This window comes from Odocoileus virginianus, chromosome 23 (assembly GCF_023699985.2).
Source record: "Odocoileus virginianus isolate 20LAN1187 ecotype Illinois chromosome 23, Ovbor_1.2, whole genome shotgun sequence".
In the NCBI taxonomy this organism is placed as follows: Eukaryota; Metazoa; Chordata; class Mammalia; order Artiodactyla; family Cervidae; genus Odocoileus; species Odocoileus virginianus.
Window position 1 is genome coordinate 6961843 of NC_069696.1, and position 16347 is coordinate 6978189.

A 16347-nucleotide genomic window follows, 5' to 3' on the forward strand; every position below is an offset into this window, starting at 1 on the left:
CCCACTTTGAGTTTGGTGTGAAGAGCTTGGGAATCCACTCTCTAAAGACACCCGGGCACAAACATAGTTTTCTCTTCCACGGGGACTTGCAAAACATGGATTTCTCACAGGCAGAAATGGGAGAATCCGATCTGATAAATAACCCCCACCCCTTTCTTTCTCTCCACAAAGGAAAACAAGAGTCGGTGGCTGGGTGACCAGACACCCCATCACCCCAGGGCCCCCAAGCGCCCCCATCCAACACGCGGGAGCAGCCCTGCTGACCCCCAGGTCTGGAGCACCCAAGCCAGGAGCGGAGGGGTGGGGGGCGCTGCTGATGGGCTGGTGAAGCCTATCGAAGCCCAGGGTTTGGCCGAGAATCCCGAATCAACAGAATAGGGTGTCCCCGGCACCCCAGTCCCGGACCAACCCCCCCCCACCACGCGTCAGCGTCCTCAAATCGCAGCCAGGGGTGGCCGCCTCGGCTGGCCGGGGCCTTGAAGGGTCCAGCTGGGGAGAGAGAGACGAGCCGGACTGGGGGTGGGGGGGTCCCCGGGGCAAGCCTGCAAAATAGTCACCCTCCTCTCCTCCTCGTCCCCAGCCGCGCCTTTGTCCTCGCCGGGCCGAGCGGGCGGCGCCCGGGCAGCCCCCCCATACCCGAGTGCGAACGCGCGTGTGTCCGCCCTCTCCCCCCTCCCTCTCGCGCAAAAACAAAGAGGCGGAGGGAGCCCCGTTTCCCCCCAGGTTTGCGCCCCTCCGCCGGCCCGCGGCCCCCCAATATTTACCCCGCCGGGAAGGCGCCGGTGCCGGGCCGCTGCTCGGGGGGCTGCCGCAGGCGGGGGCGACCCGCCGGGGCGGATGCCGGAGGATTTGCAGAGCCGCCCGCCGCGCCAGCCTCTCCCGGCCCAGCCGCCGCCGCCGCCGCCGCGCCGCCGCGCTCCGCTCCGCTCGCCCCGGCCGGGTTCAGGATCTGGCTCTCAACGCCGCCGCCGCCGCAGCCGCCGCCGCCTCCCTCCTCCGGGCCCTCCTGCCCGACCGCCCCCGCCGCCGGCTCGCGCGCTCCCGCCCGGCGCGCGCCCGCCGGCTCCCATTGAGCCCCGGGCCCGCCCGCTGATGTCATCCCCGACCCGCCGCCGCCGCCTCGGAGGATTTAAAGGGCCCGCGCCCCCCCTTGCTCCCGGACACGGTCCCGCGCCCCTAGCCTCACGAGGAGCGCCTTCCCGGATCGGGGTCTTCCGTGTGGGGCCGGGAAGCGCACACAGGCACGGACACCACTGATCCAGTGGGGGGCACAGGTGGAAAAACCTGGGTGGGGGTGGGGAGGAGGAGGCGCCCCCAAAGCTGGGGTCTTCTAACCCCAGACCGTCCTCTCCCCTCTGCCGGGTTCTGTCTCCTCTCACACCCTAGCAGTGGGCCCCTCCGAAGGCCGGTGTTTATGTGAGTTACTGCAAAAGGAGATTGTTTAGAGAGTTGAGGGCTTGCTCCGCCTCAGGGCTCTGAGTGCTGCTGAGCACGCAGGCCAGGTTGACTCAGGGGCCAACTATTTGACAAGACAGCAGGAGATGGAGGGACGTTGACAAAAGGCCCAGAGAGGTAGCCAAGGCTGTGCTGCTTTCTCCCCTCCGTAGAAGAAATCAAAAGCGACCTTTCTCGTCTGCCTTCCTCCTCTTGCAGCAACTCAAACCCGCTCAAACCCGTGGGCACAGGGCTGACCTCAAACCCAATCCTGTCCTCACACGTTTAATGACCCACCCACACAGGAACGGCCTGGCACCGGTTGGTTCCTGCCTTCCCTGCCCTGGAACCAACACTTGAGTCAGGGTCCCCCAAGTGGTGCACATTTAGCCACATTGCCTCCCAGCTCTGGGCTCAGGTTTCCTCACCTGCAGCCCTCCCCAGGTCACCAAGAATTAATTATGGCTTCCTACTGGCTTCCAGAGCAGGGGATGAAAGCTTCCAGGGCAGGGTTATTAACACAATGATATTTACACTGTACCATGCAGAGCTCCAAATTATGACACACAACCATTCATGGCTGTGGACACACAAGTGCTGGAGTGCGCTGCATCCAATCCCAGAAGCATGGTTGGTGGGAAGAGTCACGTCAATAATAATCGCATCTTCCTTCGAGCCTGAGGACTTAGTCACACAGTCTCCAAACTGGCAGAAGCCCCACAGACTGGGTTCTTTTAGAGCCCAGGAAACCGCAATCCAGAGAGGGGAAGGGGTTGGCCCAGGGCCACACAGCCCAAGATGTCTCTGTTCTCCCATCAGGCCCTGGGAAACTGAGTCTGTCACGATCTCGCTTCCAGGAGCAGGAGAGTGAGGACAAGTCTTCCAGGAGAGGTCTGGGGCATTCAACCGGGGACCTGCCCTCAGCGCCACTTTTGCCAGAGAGCGTCACCGGCCAAAAGTGGTAGGCTTTGCCTGGCCTGCGTGGTGCTTTTTGTTGTTACTTCTTTTGCTTTGTTAACTGATTCCCAGAGTTTTAAAATGGAAAGATTTGGAACTTCCCTGGTGGTCCAGGGGTTAAGACTCCATGCTCCCAATGCAGGGGGCACAGGTTCAATCCCTGGCTGGGGAACTAGATCCCACACACTGCAATGAAAGCTCCCACACACGGCAATTAAGACCTGGCAAAGCTAAATAAATGAATAAAATTTTTAAAAAAGGAAAGATTTTTAGATGACAGGTCTGTATTCCCTACTTCTCTTGAAGTACTGGGAGAACTGCCACTCTGGGCCCAAACTCACCCTGGGCCCTGGCCACACTTAGCCGGCCTGGGTGGCAGCCACCCACTTGGTCACAGCTCAAGGGCCCTGGTTTCCTCATGTCAGCTTTGTTTTGCCCATTTTGATGACTCCTTCATCTCCTGGAGGCCCCCAAGTGTGACCTGTCCTAGAAGCCAGCCTCCAGGCTTGGCTACCAAGGCCCTTCCGTTGTCATCTGTTTCCAACCCAACCTCATCAACCCTGAATCCTGCTTCCAGAGTCCAGGGAGGCCAACCCTGCCTGTGACTGCAGGTTCTCCTGAGTAAGACAAGGTGCCAGGCCTGGGTCCCCAGGCAGAGGGCCTCCCCTGGCACCACTAAGCAGGGTGGATACACCACTGTCCTCTCCATCACCGCCAACCATCCCAGGCTTCCTACATGGCCCTGTTTCCTAGCTCTCTCTCTCCAAAAAGGGACTGATAATCCCCCGCCCCCCAACCAGCAGCTACTATCTCATTTAATCCTCTCAATTCTCAATAGAGGAGATGGAATCCTCCTCTATCCTTTTCCTGGTTGGGAGAGAAATCTGAGGCTCCTCACCTTTGCCTCCAGGTACACATTAACTAGGGGCTTCCCTAGTAGCTCAGATGGTGAAGCATCTGCCTGTAATGCAGGAGACCTGGGTTTGATCCCTGGGTCAGGAAGATCCCCTGGAGAAGGAAATGAAAATCTACTCCAGTATTCTTGCCTGAGAATCCCATGGACGGAGGAGCCTGGCGGGCTATAGTCCATGGGGTCGCCAAGAGTCAGACATGACTGAGCAACTAATACGCACACACATAACAGTCAGATGGCCCAGCTTCCCGTACCAGTCTTGTCACATGTCTCCTCCCATCCCAAAACTTGTAACTGACCCCCCTCCACACACACACACCACTGTTGATCCTGGTCAACCAGTCTTCAGACCGACTCCTTGCCTCGAGGCCTGCCCCCAGCCTCTCCCCTCTGTCCCCACCCAGTCTTTCCCTCAGAAGAATGCTCCCCACACCCCCTTCCAATTAGCTGTTCCGTGGGCCCAAGTTCTCCCCTTCTTTCTTCCCTCTGACACCACCCATGGGTCCTTTTAAAGAACTTTGCCTCTTAGCTCTCAGGAGAAAACTGAGGGGACGAAAAACCCAGCCAAGGTGGGGGGGTGATTCAAAGGGAAGGAAAACTTCTATCTAGCAGCCTCTGGGCCTGAGGCTGGGTTCCAGACTGGATTCTCAATGATTCCTCCCAGGACTTAATGCCCAACTTTAAAGCCCAAGGATGTGTCAGGCTGGAGTTCCCCTAGCTCCCCTCCCTATACACCCTTACCAACCCACCCACCCAGAAAATGCAATCAGGCCTGGGACAAAAGATGTCAGTGAAGAGCTAATCACTGAGTCCAGCTCTGGGTTTCAGTTCCTCTTTACTGGGTCAGGGGCAGCCATTCCTGAGAGCTTGAACCGATTTTTCTGATAATCCAGAGCCCTGGGCTGGGAAGCTTGTGGTGCCCAATGATGAGGAGAAAGATTTCAGTATCGCCCCCAAGGCACCTGCAACCTGAATCTTGGGGCAGGGGGAGGGCACTGTAGATTTACCATGAAGCAGGGAGGGGCCTTAAAATGACCCTACATAGCACTTCCCTGGTGGTCCAGTAGTTAAGACTTAAGAGCTTGCAATGCCAGGGATGAGGGTTTGATCCCTGGTCAGGGAACTGAAATCCCACATGCTGTGCTGTGTGGCCAAGAAAATATTGAAAAAGTGAATTATGGGGGCTTCCCTGGTGGCTCAGTGGTAAAGAATACACCTGGCAATGAAGGGGACACAGTTTGATCCCTGGTCTCGGAGGATCTCACATGCAGCGGAGCAGCTGGGTCTGTGAGCCACAACTTCTGAGCCTGTGCTCTAGAGCCCGGGAGCCGCAACTACTGAAGCCCAGGCTCCCCCGTGTTCTACGAGAGAAGTCACAGCAATGAGAAGCCCGCACACCACCACTGGAGACTAACCCTCACTCTCTGCAGCTAGAGAAAAGCCCACACAGCCGGAAGACCCAGCGCATCCAACAATGAATAAATAAATAAAATTATTTTTTTTAATGAATTAAAAAAAAAAGAACCATTAAAAAAAAAATGACCCTACACAATCTGTCCCCCAAGGCTGCCCCAAAGCCTCAGGATCTCAGGCCTGGCTCTCTGGCTGCCAAGGACATGTTTCCCACAGGGATCAGCCTCCCTCGCTCAGGTCAGGACCTTCAAGTCCCTTTCACAGGGAGGCCTTCCAGTCCTGATGTAAGATCCACCCCCGCCAACCCCCACCCTCCTCCAGACACTGCCTCCCTCTCCCTCTCCTTTTCTGCTTCATTTTGTTTCCTGGCACTTTGTTGTTGAGTCGATAAGTCGTATCTGGCTCTTTGTGATCCCATGGACTGCAGCACACCAGGCTTCCCTGTCCTTCACCATCTCCCAGAGCTTGCTCAAACTCATGTCCATCGAGTCGGTGATGCCATCCAACCATCTCACCCTCTGCCGCCCCCTTCTCCTCCTGCCCTCAATCTTTCCCAGCATCAGGGTCTTTCCCAGTGAGTCCTGGCACTTATCACTATCCACCTTATTTTATATGGTATTTATTTGATTTTTTTTTTTTTTTTTTTGGTCTGCCTCCCCCACTGGAATATCAGAAGGCAAGGAGTTAAACTCTTTGGGGTCATCACTAGGTCACCAGTATCAAGACTAATGTCCTTCCAGCACACAGAAGGGATTTAACAAATACGTGCTGAAGGAGTGAACGGTTGGATTGTGAAAGGACAGCCTTCGCTAGCTCTGAGACTACACTAAGAGCTATCACTTACTGAGCACCTACTATGTGCCAGGCCCTCCCTGAGCCTTGTTACCTGCATTCAATCTTCACATGTATCCTCCGCAGAGATAGTGGCCTGGCAGAGTTATGCTCTTAACTACCTTGCCCAGGCTGGTGAAGAACACAGCTCCAGGACAGGACCCTGGTCCCCTCCATCAGACCACCAAGCCCCTCTACCGGAGAATCCATTCTGGACCCCAGTGGAGAAACAGGGGGCCTCATGGGGCACATTTACTCCAACTCCATCATTTCACAGGCAGAGAGCCTGGGGCTTGGGGAGTCTTGCTCAAGGTCACAGAAGGAGTCTGAGACAGTAGACCACAATGGTTAAAAAGCTGACTTTGGTACTTTCGAACTGTGTGACCCTAGGAAAATTCCTTCAACTCTCTGAGCCTCGTTTGTAAAGTGGGGATAATACAGATGGGCATGCACAGAACACCTTAGTGCAGAAAAAGCCCTGAATAAGAGGAAGATGCTGATGCTATTGATTGCTCTAAGGAGCAGTTAGGGAGCGAACACAGGCCTGTCTTGGATTCCTTCTTCTTTCCTTACCTTACCTCCCCTTGGAGGGGCCGCCACCAGTCCCTTTGGGGTGGGTGGGCTGGAAGGACACAGGCCTAGCTGGGCCCAGGTGAGTCACTGGCCCCGCCCACTCTCTGTCTACACCTGTGTTCTTGGTTCTAGGAGAAGTTTATCTGGGGTCTTCCTACTCGTGTCTTTCCTGAGACCCCCAAGGGTCAGTGGCCCACATAGGCTCTGCTCTCAGAGGTTGTCCTCAGGCATGCTAGCCTGAAAATGCTGCCTTATTCCATTCACCCTGGCCCTTTGCCCCAGACCCTTCCAGGATGTCCCCCTCACCCCCTGGCTGCTCCTACAGGTCTGCCCTGCCCTGGCCTGCCCTCTCCAGGTTCCACTGCTTTGCCACGCTTCTTCTGGGTGACCTTACCACATCGTCATGACTAGTCAGGTCATTCCGGCAGTGATTCCTCCCTCCTCTGCCAGCTTCAGCCAAGAGGCAGCAGGGCAGGGCAGCAAGTGGCTGGACCGGGGCCAGGAGGCTTGAATTTCAGTGGGACCTTGGAATTCACAGCCCCTACCCAGAGGGCTGGACAAGGAGACCTGTAAGGCTCTTTCTTCAGTCTTCCTGTCCATAAACTCAAGGCTGGACTGGATGGGGAATGGCCTACACATTCTACATTTGGGCAGTCTGTTAAGAAACACCTGAGGTCACACACATCTGGGCCCAGTGGGAAAGGGTTCTCTTCCCATCACCACCCCCATATTCAAAACACGTGCACTTCCTGTCAGCCCTGCCTCCCAACTGTGTTCTGAACCTGGCTTGAATTACTTGGACACTACACTGGTCTGTTAATGCTGAAGTCGTGTCCCTCTGCTACTGAAAATACATCACAGCTCCTTCTAGCGGCGTGAAATCCACGTTCTCTCCCAGGCCTGCCACAGTCTGGCCCCGACTTGCCTTTCAGGTCTCACCCTGAACCTCTCTCCTCCTTGTCTTTCCTTTTGTCACACGTCAGGGCCCCTCACCCTCCGCTCCTTCTACCTACAATGATCTCCACCACCCAGGTCTTCAGTGACTGCCTCCTACTTGTGGTTCAACACCCAACTCAAAAGTCACCTCCTCACGGAGGCCTTCCTCGATCACACAATCTAAAGCAGGCCGCCTTGTCCTCCGGCTCTCTTTGCTGGATCACCCTGACTTTATTGTCTTTATGGAACTGCTAGAGGCTGAACACATTAGCTTGTTTATTTTTAATGCTCGTGAACATAATCTCCTAGAGAAAGGACCCCTCCTGTAGCTGCCCCCGTGGGCCCTCAGTTGGTATTGGGTGTCCATAAATATTTGTGCAATGAGCGAACTCTGCCCGGTTGTGTGGTCGTGGGGGTGGAGGCGGGGCTGGGCACTTTCCATCCCTGGGCCAGATGTTGCCTGACAGCCTCCCCTCAGGGACAGGCCTGTGGTTTCTCCTCTCCCTCTCCGGGCCTTCTTGTGGTGGGCTCTTGCCCGCCCTTTGGCGGGGGCACACCCTCTCTCAGCATTTCCTATGCTGCTGTCTTCTTAAGGGAAATCAACTCCCAGAGGAGTTAGGAATGTCTGCCACGTGTCCCAAAGGCACAGTGAGCACTAAAAATACCCCAGCATCACCAAAGGACCACATCACCCTGCCTCTAGCCCCACCCCCCACTCCCATCCACTCCCTTCCGACAACTCAGCCTGTCCCCTGGCCGCCCCTCTGGGCTCACCTGGCCCCTCTGAACAAGGCACAACCTCCGTTGTTCACACTGCTGTTGACTCTGTCCAAAACTCGCACCTTCCAGCCTCTGGGAATCCAAGGAATCCCGTCCCCAGGATACACAACCACTCATTAGCCAGGCCACGGGAATTACGATGATTGCCACGGCTAATAATCCCAATTCCCACAACACTTCTCAACTCAGCATAGCTGCTGCGACTCATCATCTCTTCACTGTGTCACATGCCTGTCCATAAACATTTCCTGATGCCAACTTCTCGCAGGGCCTGAGAGGTGCTCACCGGACCCTGTTCGCCAGGAGTTGACAATCCAGGTGGGGAGTCTAGGTATACTGAAGAAAAAAGATGGACTAACAATGCCAGACAGATCCACGTGGCCTGCGGTCGGCAGAGGCACCAAACGGTGGCCAGCCACCCCCTCGCCCTCCACTGGGGTGTTCTATGAGATGTACAACCTGGGTTTTCTTAAATTCAAGTGAGGTGTTGCGCACATACAGCATCCAGACAAGTCCCTGAGTCCCCTTCTAAGCGCACTGAGCCCCAGCCCTTTCAGAGACTCAGGAGTCGCCACTGGGGAGGTGGGTCTTGAAAGTGGGTAGGATTTGAGGGTGGCGAGGAGACAGAAGCTAAAGAAGAATAGCCCAAGTGAATGCCCTATGGAAGGGACCTCAGATATTTGGGGGTTGGGGAGCCACTGTGGGGAGACCAGTCAAATGGCACCCAGGATCCCTCTCCCTCTAGATAGAAGGTTGAAAAGGAAGGTGGAGGTCAGTAGGGTCACCAATCCAAAACAGCTAAATAGGGGGTTTATCCACTGTTAGCTCAGAGCAGCTTCAGGTTCTACACATGGGTGAAAAGAAGAGACAGGAGTTGAACTAGCAAACTGACATTTATTGGATACACAATGTGCCAGCGGCTGCACTAGGGCACTCATGATTGAACCTCGTTGAATTCTACAATCCTGGGAGCTGGAGGTGGCCCCACCTGTTTCACAGCTCAAAACTCTGAGAGCGCCCAGGAGAATCTGACCTAATGTTCATAAAGGCTATGAAAGGCTCAATTTACCCTCCCAGATCCACCCTGGAGCCTCACCCTATCCTCGGGGACTGGGCCCCATTCTGCCTTTGTCTCCCTCAGGCCAACTTGGACCTGCCCATGTATCTCAGGCCCCCACTGAATGAGTCTGCTCACCCACTCTGGAAGCATCCAGAGGATTCTGGGGCCCATTAAGGTGGTTATGTCCAGGGTAGATACCTGTTCATGCAGCGACCCACTGGGGTGTGGGAAGAGAAAAAATGGAATTTGTATTCTTATTCACCTTAGCCTTCTAAACATTCTATTTTATTTTTATTTATTTATTTTTGGCTATGCTGGATGGCTTGTGGGATCTTAGTTCCCTGATCCAGCGATTGAACCTGAGCCCTTGGCAATGAAAGTGTGGAGTCCTAACCACTGGATCACCAGGGAATTCCCTAAGTATTCTAATTTAATGTTTGTTTTATAATGCACACATTGGGGCTTCCCCAGTGGTTTAGCAGTAAAGAATCTGCTTGCAAATCAGGAACTTCAGGAGACATGGGTTCGATCCCTGGGTCAGGAAGATCCCCTGGAGGAGGGCAACCCACTCCAGTATTCTTGCTTGGAGAATCCCATGGACAAAGGAGCCTGGCCGGTTACAGTCCATAGGGTCGCAAAGAGTCAGACTCGACTGAAGAGACAGTGCGCACAGCACACACACACTCATTAACACAGATAATATATATATATATACACACACACACTTAAGTTATAACAAACAGACGTACATTTAAATACAAAAGGCATGTTTAAAACTATCTGTACAGACTGGGTATTCAGCCAAAGTCTGCATTAGTGTTTAGGACCCTTGCAATGAGTTCTCACTTGAGAGGCAGTGATGGTAGAGACCCTGCTTTAACTAGTTGGATTCAAGTCCTCAGTCAGCTACTTCTGGGCTATGTGGCAGGGTGAGTTTATAGAACCTTCCTAAGCCTCATTTCATCATCTCAGGGATTGGTGTAGTAATAACACTCAAGTGGATTAAAAGGGGTGATGGACAAAAAGTCTGTAGCCAGAGCCTGACACATATTGATATGTGCAGTTATTACCAACTCAGTTACAGGAAGCAGAGCCAGGCCTGGTCTGGGCCTTGTGATGGGCCCTCCTCCGATGGAGTGTGTCAGTTGCAGGAGACTCAGAACCCAGAATGAGTCATTAGAAATCAGTGTGAACAGGGTTAAGGATATCAACAGGACGTCAGCAGGATATCAACATCCCAGAAAGCCCTGATGGTCCAGGCAGAAGATGACAACAGACATGTATTTGGAAAAACAGGTGTGCATCAAATCAGACACCACTGTAGGCTAAAGAGGCAGCAGTAATGGGAACAGACACTTAAGTTAGCATGCCCAGGATTGAATCCTGGCACCATGTGGGTAATTTATTTAACTTTTTGTGCCTCAGTTTCACCATCTGTAAAATGGGAACAGTAAGGTGACAATTTCATAGTATGGCTCAAAAGCAATTAGAACAAGAGGCTGGCAAATGAGGCTCTCAACAAGTATTAGTTCTCAAGTTCTTATCTGTGAATTGGAAGGTGACTTCCCCGATTCTGTTTCAGAACATCAGTGATCCCAGACACCCAATTGCTACAGGTACCCTGACACCCTCATTACTGTCCTGACAGGCCTGGCAGAAACAGACAGCCTCAAGGGAATTCCCCTAATGGTCCAGTAGTTAGGACTCTTCGTCTCTATTGCCAAGGACCCGGGGGATTTGATTCCTGATTGGGGAACTAAGATCCTGAAAGCTCCGGATCAAAGCTCTGGCCAAGATGAAAAAAGAAAAGAGAGAGCCTCAGATGATTGTAGACCCTCAGTACAAGATTTACTTAGTCCTCAGGAGTTCCTGCCAGGGTTCAGAGTCCTTCTCATCCAGTGAGAGCAGGCTGTCGGGGTACATTACGGGAGAGCCAAATTAGAAACATAGAACAGAACATCCCAGGTCAGGAAATCATGCAGATGATTCAGGGAGTGTGGATTTCCCACTCTAACTGAAGTGTGGCCACAGTCTAGCGCAGCTGACAAGTTCCCAGCTCCCACCCCCCTGAAGATGGCTAGAGGTCAAGAAGATGAGGGGCTCAGGGTGAGGGTGTATGACCAGAGACAGACTATGTCCCTGAAAGTGGAAGGAGGCGCTGGCTAGCTGTGGATAGGCAGGCCTGGCAGTGGGTATTAAGTAGGTAGGTGAGGAGTTATTCTCCCCATTTGACAGATGAGAAAATGGAGGCTCGAAGAACAGAGACATCTGTTTTCTCTAAGCACAACTTAGCCTGGTATAAGTGCAGCTGGTGACTCAGCCCTGACCTCTTCCTCCTCCTACACTGAGTAGTCTCTGGTGTGGAGGCCCCTGAGGGTATTAGGAGCCTGGGACTCCACACATGCTCTGTTACTGCTGCCCGTGTGGATCCTGAACAAATCACGAGTGCCCGAGCCTCAGTTTCCTTATCTGTACAAGGGGTTGACTACTAAGCTTCCCTTCTGCCCATTCTACTTTTCTTTCAATCCGCTCACTCTGAACTCTTTCCAGAAGCTGTCCCAAGGACTTGAACCTATGAATCCATTGTGAGGTTGGAGGTTGCCACCGGGGCCTTAGGGGCCCTGTCTGTGCCTGGCCCAAACAGAGTGGATGGCCATGCCCATCTTTCCCAGACCCAGAGGCCTCTGCATTCTGGGGTTTTTCCCAAGAACCCATTCTCCCTCCCCAGCTCTTCCTCTACTCCACTCATAGAGCAGTTTCCACTGGTCCAAATCCTTCCTCCAAACTCACAAACATGTGGACCCTTTTTCTGCCAGAACCATGGGAGCTGGGTGGGAGATGGGGATTATCTACATAAATTAGCTCACCTAATCCTCACAATACCCTGGGGAAACAGATTTATATAGCCATTTCCCAGATGTGGAAACTGATGCTTAGAGAGAGCAAAGATCTTTCCCAAGATTCCCTTGTTGAAGGCCTGCTTGACCTAGAGCCCATGTTCTTTCTATTATACATCTCTGTCTCCCCTTCTAATCCTTCCTCCAAGTGTTCAGAATGGTACGCAACTATGGCCCATCCTTCAAATGTAACATTATGCAGCCATTAAAAATAATGATTATACATACTGGAATGACTAATAACAACACAAGAAAATGCGTATGACACAATGTTAAGAGGGGAAGACATAAAAACTGTACATACAGGATGATAAAGTTACATTACAGTGATTGCCTCTGGAAAAAAGATTGAAAGGAAATACATCAAAATAGCCACAGTTGTTTTGCTTGTGTGTTAGTACCATGGGTGATTTCTTTCCTACTTTTATTCAGTTGCCAAAGAGTCAATCAGTGTCTGTTACTTTTACAACAAAAAAAAAGTTATCGTGTAAAAAAATAATAATTTGTGGTTGAAATATTTGGAAATCTGCTGTTTCCCCGTCAGCTTCCCCTCCTTCAAATCCCTCCGAAGTCTACGTTTTCAATACAACGTGACTATAAACAAGAGATACAGTAGGAGTTTGGGGAGAAACCAGTACCTCCTCATAGGCCGGACCAGCTTCGCTCTTTAACCAGGCTCTTTTCTGCATCCAGTGAGGATTCCCACCCCAGACCCTCCTCTCAGCCCCCACCGTTGGAGCTCCTGCGGACACTCACCTGACACTCGTGGGCTGGCCTCCGATGCGAGATGCGCACACCTGTCCCTCCAGGTGAGAACTCCGCGAGGGCGCCGCGCGCAGGAAGGAGGGAGCCGGCCAGGCGCGGGGCCGTGACGTCCCAGATCGGTCCCGCCCCCGACTTCCCGGCCACGCCCCCGCTTCCAGGCCCGCGGGGATTCGTGATTCTCGTGTTTGCGGGGTGAGGTGCTGGGGACACTTCCCCCGACACGCACACCTCATTCGGACTGGGGCCCCTGCCATCCATCAGCGGTGCCTCCAAAGTGCGACCCTCGGGGGTGGGCGGACTGAGACGAGGGGGGAGGGGCCCACCACCACCCCCCAATACCCCCCCAATCCCTCTGCTTACACAGAACTGCTGAGTTCTCAGATTACAGGTTCACAGCACCTGGGGTAAGGAATGATCGGAGGGACGGGGGTGGCCTGTGATTCCCCCCGAGTATTTTCTTCATTTCCTACCCCCCTCTCAGTACTACCTTCTGACCCTACCTCCTGCTAAAGGGTGTGAGTGAATGGCCAAGAAGGGTGATTCCAGCCCTTGGGTGTCAGAGAAAATTACCTGGCATCTGACAGCAATAGTCAGGAACTGTTTCCATCTTCTTTGTATGATCAGAGCTTGTTTATACTTGGCGAAGTTCAGTGTTGAAAATTCTAGCAAAATGGTGGCAAAAATCAAGAGCACCAAGAGGTTCACCTCTCCAAGTCCCTTGAAAAGGTGTGGCCCTTGGGCTTCGGGATTTCATTCTGAAAATCTGTCTTGAGGAAGCCATTCAGGCACATGTGTCCCCTGTGGTGTTCTTTATTGTGGTGAACTTGGAACACCCGGGTTAGGTGAAGAGCACAAACACACCCAATCGAATATTATGCAACCATCTAAGAGTTGTGTTTACAAACAGCTAAGCATACAAGGAAATATGTTAAAATATTAAGAGAATAAAAGCAGGCTGTAAGTGAGTGGTGACAGCAGGCTTAGTTGTCCTTTAAAGCAAAACACAATTTCCTGCATGGGAAAGAACCTTTAAAGAAAAAATTCACTGTGGTTATTTCTGGGTAGGGGCACTATGAAGCTTGTCTTTTATCCTTGTTTCCTGTATTTTCATCTAATAGGATTATTTCACTTTTATAAAGTCCCTCTATCTCCTAAATAGTTCCCATTAATTGAACACTTCCTATAATTTAGAATAAGCCCCTTTCATGCAATCCTTGCAATAGTCCTGAAGAAGCAATTAGTAGTCTCTCCCTCCCACCCAGGAAGCCTCAAGGCTAGGTAGGACCCTGGGGGTGGGGTGAGTGGTGGGGCGCAGACATAGCTTCTGGGAGACCAAGCTCTGAGGTTGACAGGTCAGATATTTCAGCCTCCTCAGTTCATTTTATAGCCTTAATGTATTCTTCTGATTATAAAAGCAACATCTATGTTTTACTGAAAATTGAGAGTAAGCAAAATGTAGAGAAGAAAAGTCAATCCTTTCACCGCCTGATCTTGTATTATAGAAATTTTAAAGAATACTAAAAAGTAGAGGGGATATAGTATAATCAACCCATATACCCAATATTAATTTTCAACAAATAGCAACATTTTTTATTCTTGTTTTATCTACCCCCCACATTAAAAATTTTTTGGCATATAGTTGTTTACAATGTTGTGTTAGTTTCAGATGTACAGCAAAATGAATCAGTTATGTGTAAATAGATATAGCCACTCTTAAAAAATTATTTTCCCATATATGCCATTACAGGGTACTGAGTGAAGGTCCCTGTACTATACAGTAGGTACTGATTAGTTACTTATTTTATATATAGTAATATGTATGTGTCAATCCCAACCGCACACACATTATTTAAAAGAAAAATACAGAGATCATACTTTACCTATAAATACTTTGGTAATTGGTAATTATCTCTAACAGATAAGGACTTTGTTAAAAAACAAAACATAGGCCCACACACAACTATTATAACATCTGTCAAACATGATACCATTTATTTTGTTAGATCATTTAATATGCAGTCCATGTCCAAATTTCCCTAATTTATCTTCAAAATATCTTTTTATAGTGGGTTTGCTTGAATCAGGATCCACACAAGACCCACATATTATATATGATTGATAAATCTTTTAAATCTCTTTCTTTCATTGAGATGTAATTCACATATCATAAAATTCACCATTTAGAAGGTGAACAATTTGATGGCTTTCAGTAGCTTCACAGGGTTTTGAAACTACTACTTTATCCCTATCTAAGCCCCTAAAACTTTTATCATCTTAGAAAAAGAAACTCCATACCCACCAGCAATCACTCCCCATTTCTGCCTTCCTCCAGCTGCTGGTGACCACTCAGCCACTTTTGTCTTTTGCCTACTTTGGTTATTTTATATAAATGGGATCACATGATATGCGACCTTTTGTGTCTGGCTTCATTTGGCATCATGCTTTCAAGTTTCCACCATGTAGCCACATGTATCAATATTTTATTCCTTTTCATGGCTGAATAATAGTCCAGACCAAGTTTTCCACCATCTAAAATTGGTTGACTGCATCCCTGTGGTGTCTTTTAACATGCTCCACTATCCCCTATGTTTCTCATAAACTGGTAATTAGATGTAGATTATAAAAACTGAAGGCTTGATTTTTTTCATTAATTAATTTTTATTTATTTGTTTGTTTTTGGCCATGTAGCATGTGGGATCTTAGTTCCCCAACCAGGGATCGAACCCAGGCCCCCCACGTCAGAAGGCAGAGTCTTAAACACTGGACCACCGAGGAAGTCCCTGGAAGCTTGATTTGATTTGGATTCAATGATCCTCTCAAGAATGTTTCATGGATGATGTTGTATCCCTCCCAGTGCATCAGAGAAGGAGCCACAGGTCGGGGTGTTCCACCATTTAGCAATGCTAAGGTTGATCAGTGGCTTTAGGAGTCATTAATCTCATCATTCTGCTTTAGAGCTCTCTTCAAACTTTTACCCAGTGATTTTAGCATCCATTGATGACCATGAATTCCGTCTGCTAGTTCATGCTACAGTTTATAGATAAAGAAACTAGGCTGGGAGAAGTGGTATGCCCAGGTCACGGGGTTGGTGATAACCCTAGCTCCCACATATTAGAGCTTATTATGTGCCTGGCACTGTGCTGAGCATTTTACATGAACTGACTCATTTAATCCTCTCAGCAGTCCTTTGTTGGCTTTATATTCTGATCTTCCGTTTCAAATCAGGAAACTAAGGCCCAAAACTGTGCCCTTGGTAAACTTTGGTACTTCATCTCAGGACATACTAAAAGACAGAGAAATGGGGAAAAAAAACAGTGTTGGACTTCCCTGATGGTCCAGTGGTTAGGACTCCGTGCTTCCACCGCGGGTAAAATGGGTTTGATCCCTGCTCTGGGAACTAAGATCCCATATGCCATATGGCATGCGCTCCCCCTCAAAAAAATTCAACATAAATAAATAAATACATAAATTTCTTAAAAAGCACTGTGTTTTCTTGCTCTGGTAAATATAGGCGTAGACAAAGTGATCAGAACTATAGAGAAAAAAATTTTTTTTAATTTTAAAGTAGAAAAAAGAGAACAAAAGATGGGACTTCTCTGGCGGTCCAGTGGTTAAGACTCAATGCTTTCACTGCTGTGGGCCTGGGTTCGATTCTGGTTCAGGGACCAGAGATCCCACAGAACAAAACAAAAAGAACCATAGAGCCGTGGAGTCTCCCCAGAGGAAGCATCACTAAAGTCGGGCCTTTAAGCATGTATAGGAGTTTGCTGTGGGGAGTACAGGCAGAG

At 50.5% G+C, this 16347-nt stretch overlaps 1 protein-coding gene across 8 annotated transcripts in view; it reads right to left on the reverse strand.

Moving 5' to 3' along the window:
* CSNK1E (casein kinase 1 epsilon) overlaps window positions 1–12624 on the reverse strand; it is a 36738-nt gene extending 24114 nt beyond the window's left edge. For 2 of the 8 annotated variants that reach the window (XM_070453323.1, XM_070453326.1), the window contains exon 1: window positions 765–1049. The gene's annotated coding sequence lies outside the window, so the exon portion shown is untranslated. Of the gene's footprint in view, window positions 1–557; window positions 644–764; window positions 1057–12550 lie in introns of those variants that run through there. The other 6 variants (XM_070453320.1, XM_070453321.1, XM_070453324.1 and 3 more) reach the window with 5 other exon arrangements.
* Window positions 12625–16347: the final 3723 nt, after the last annotated feature.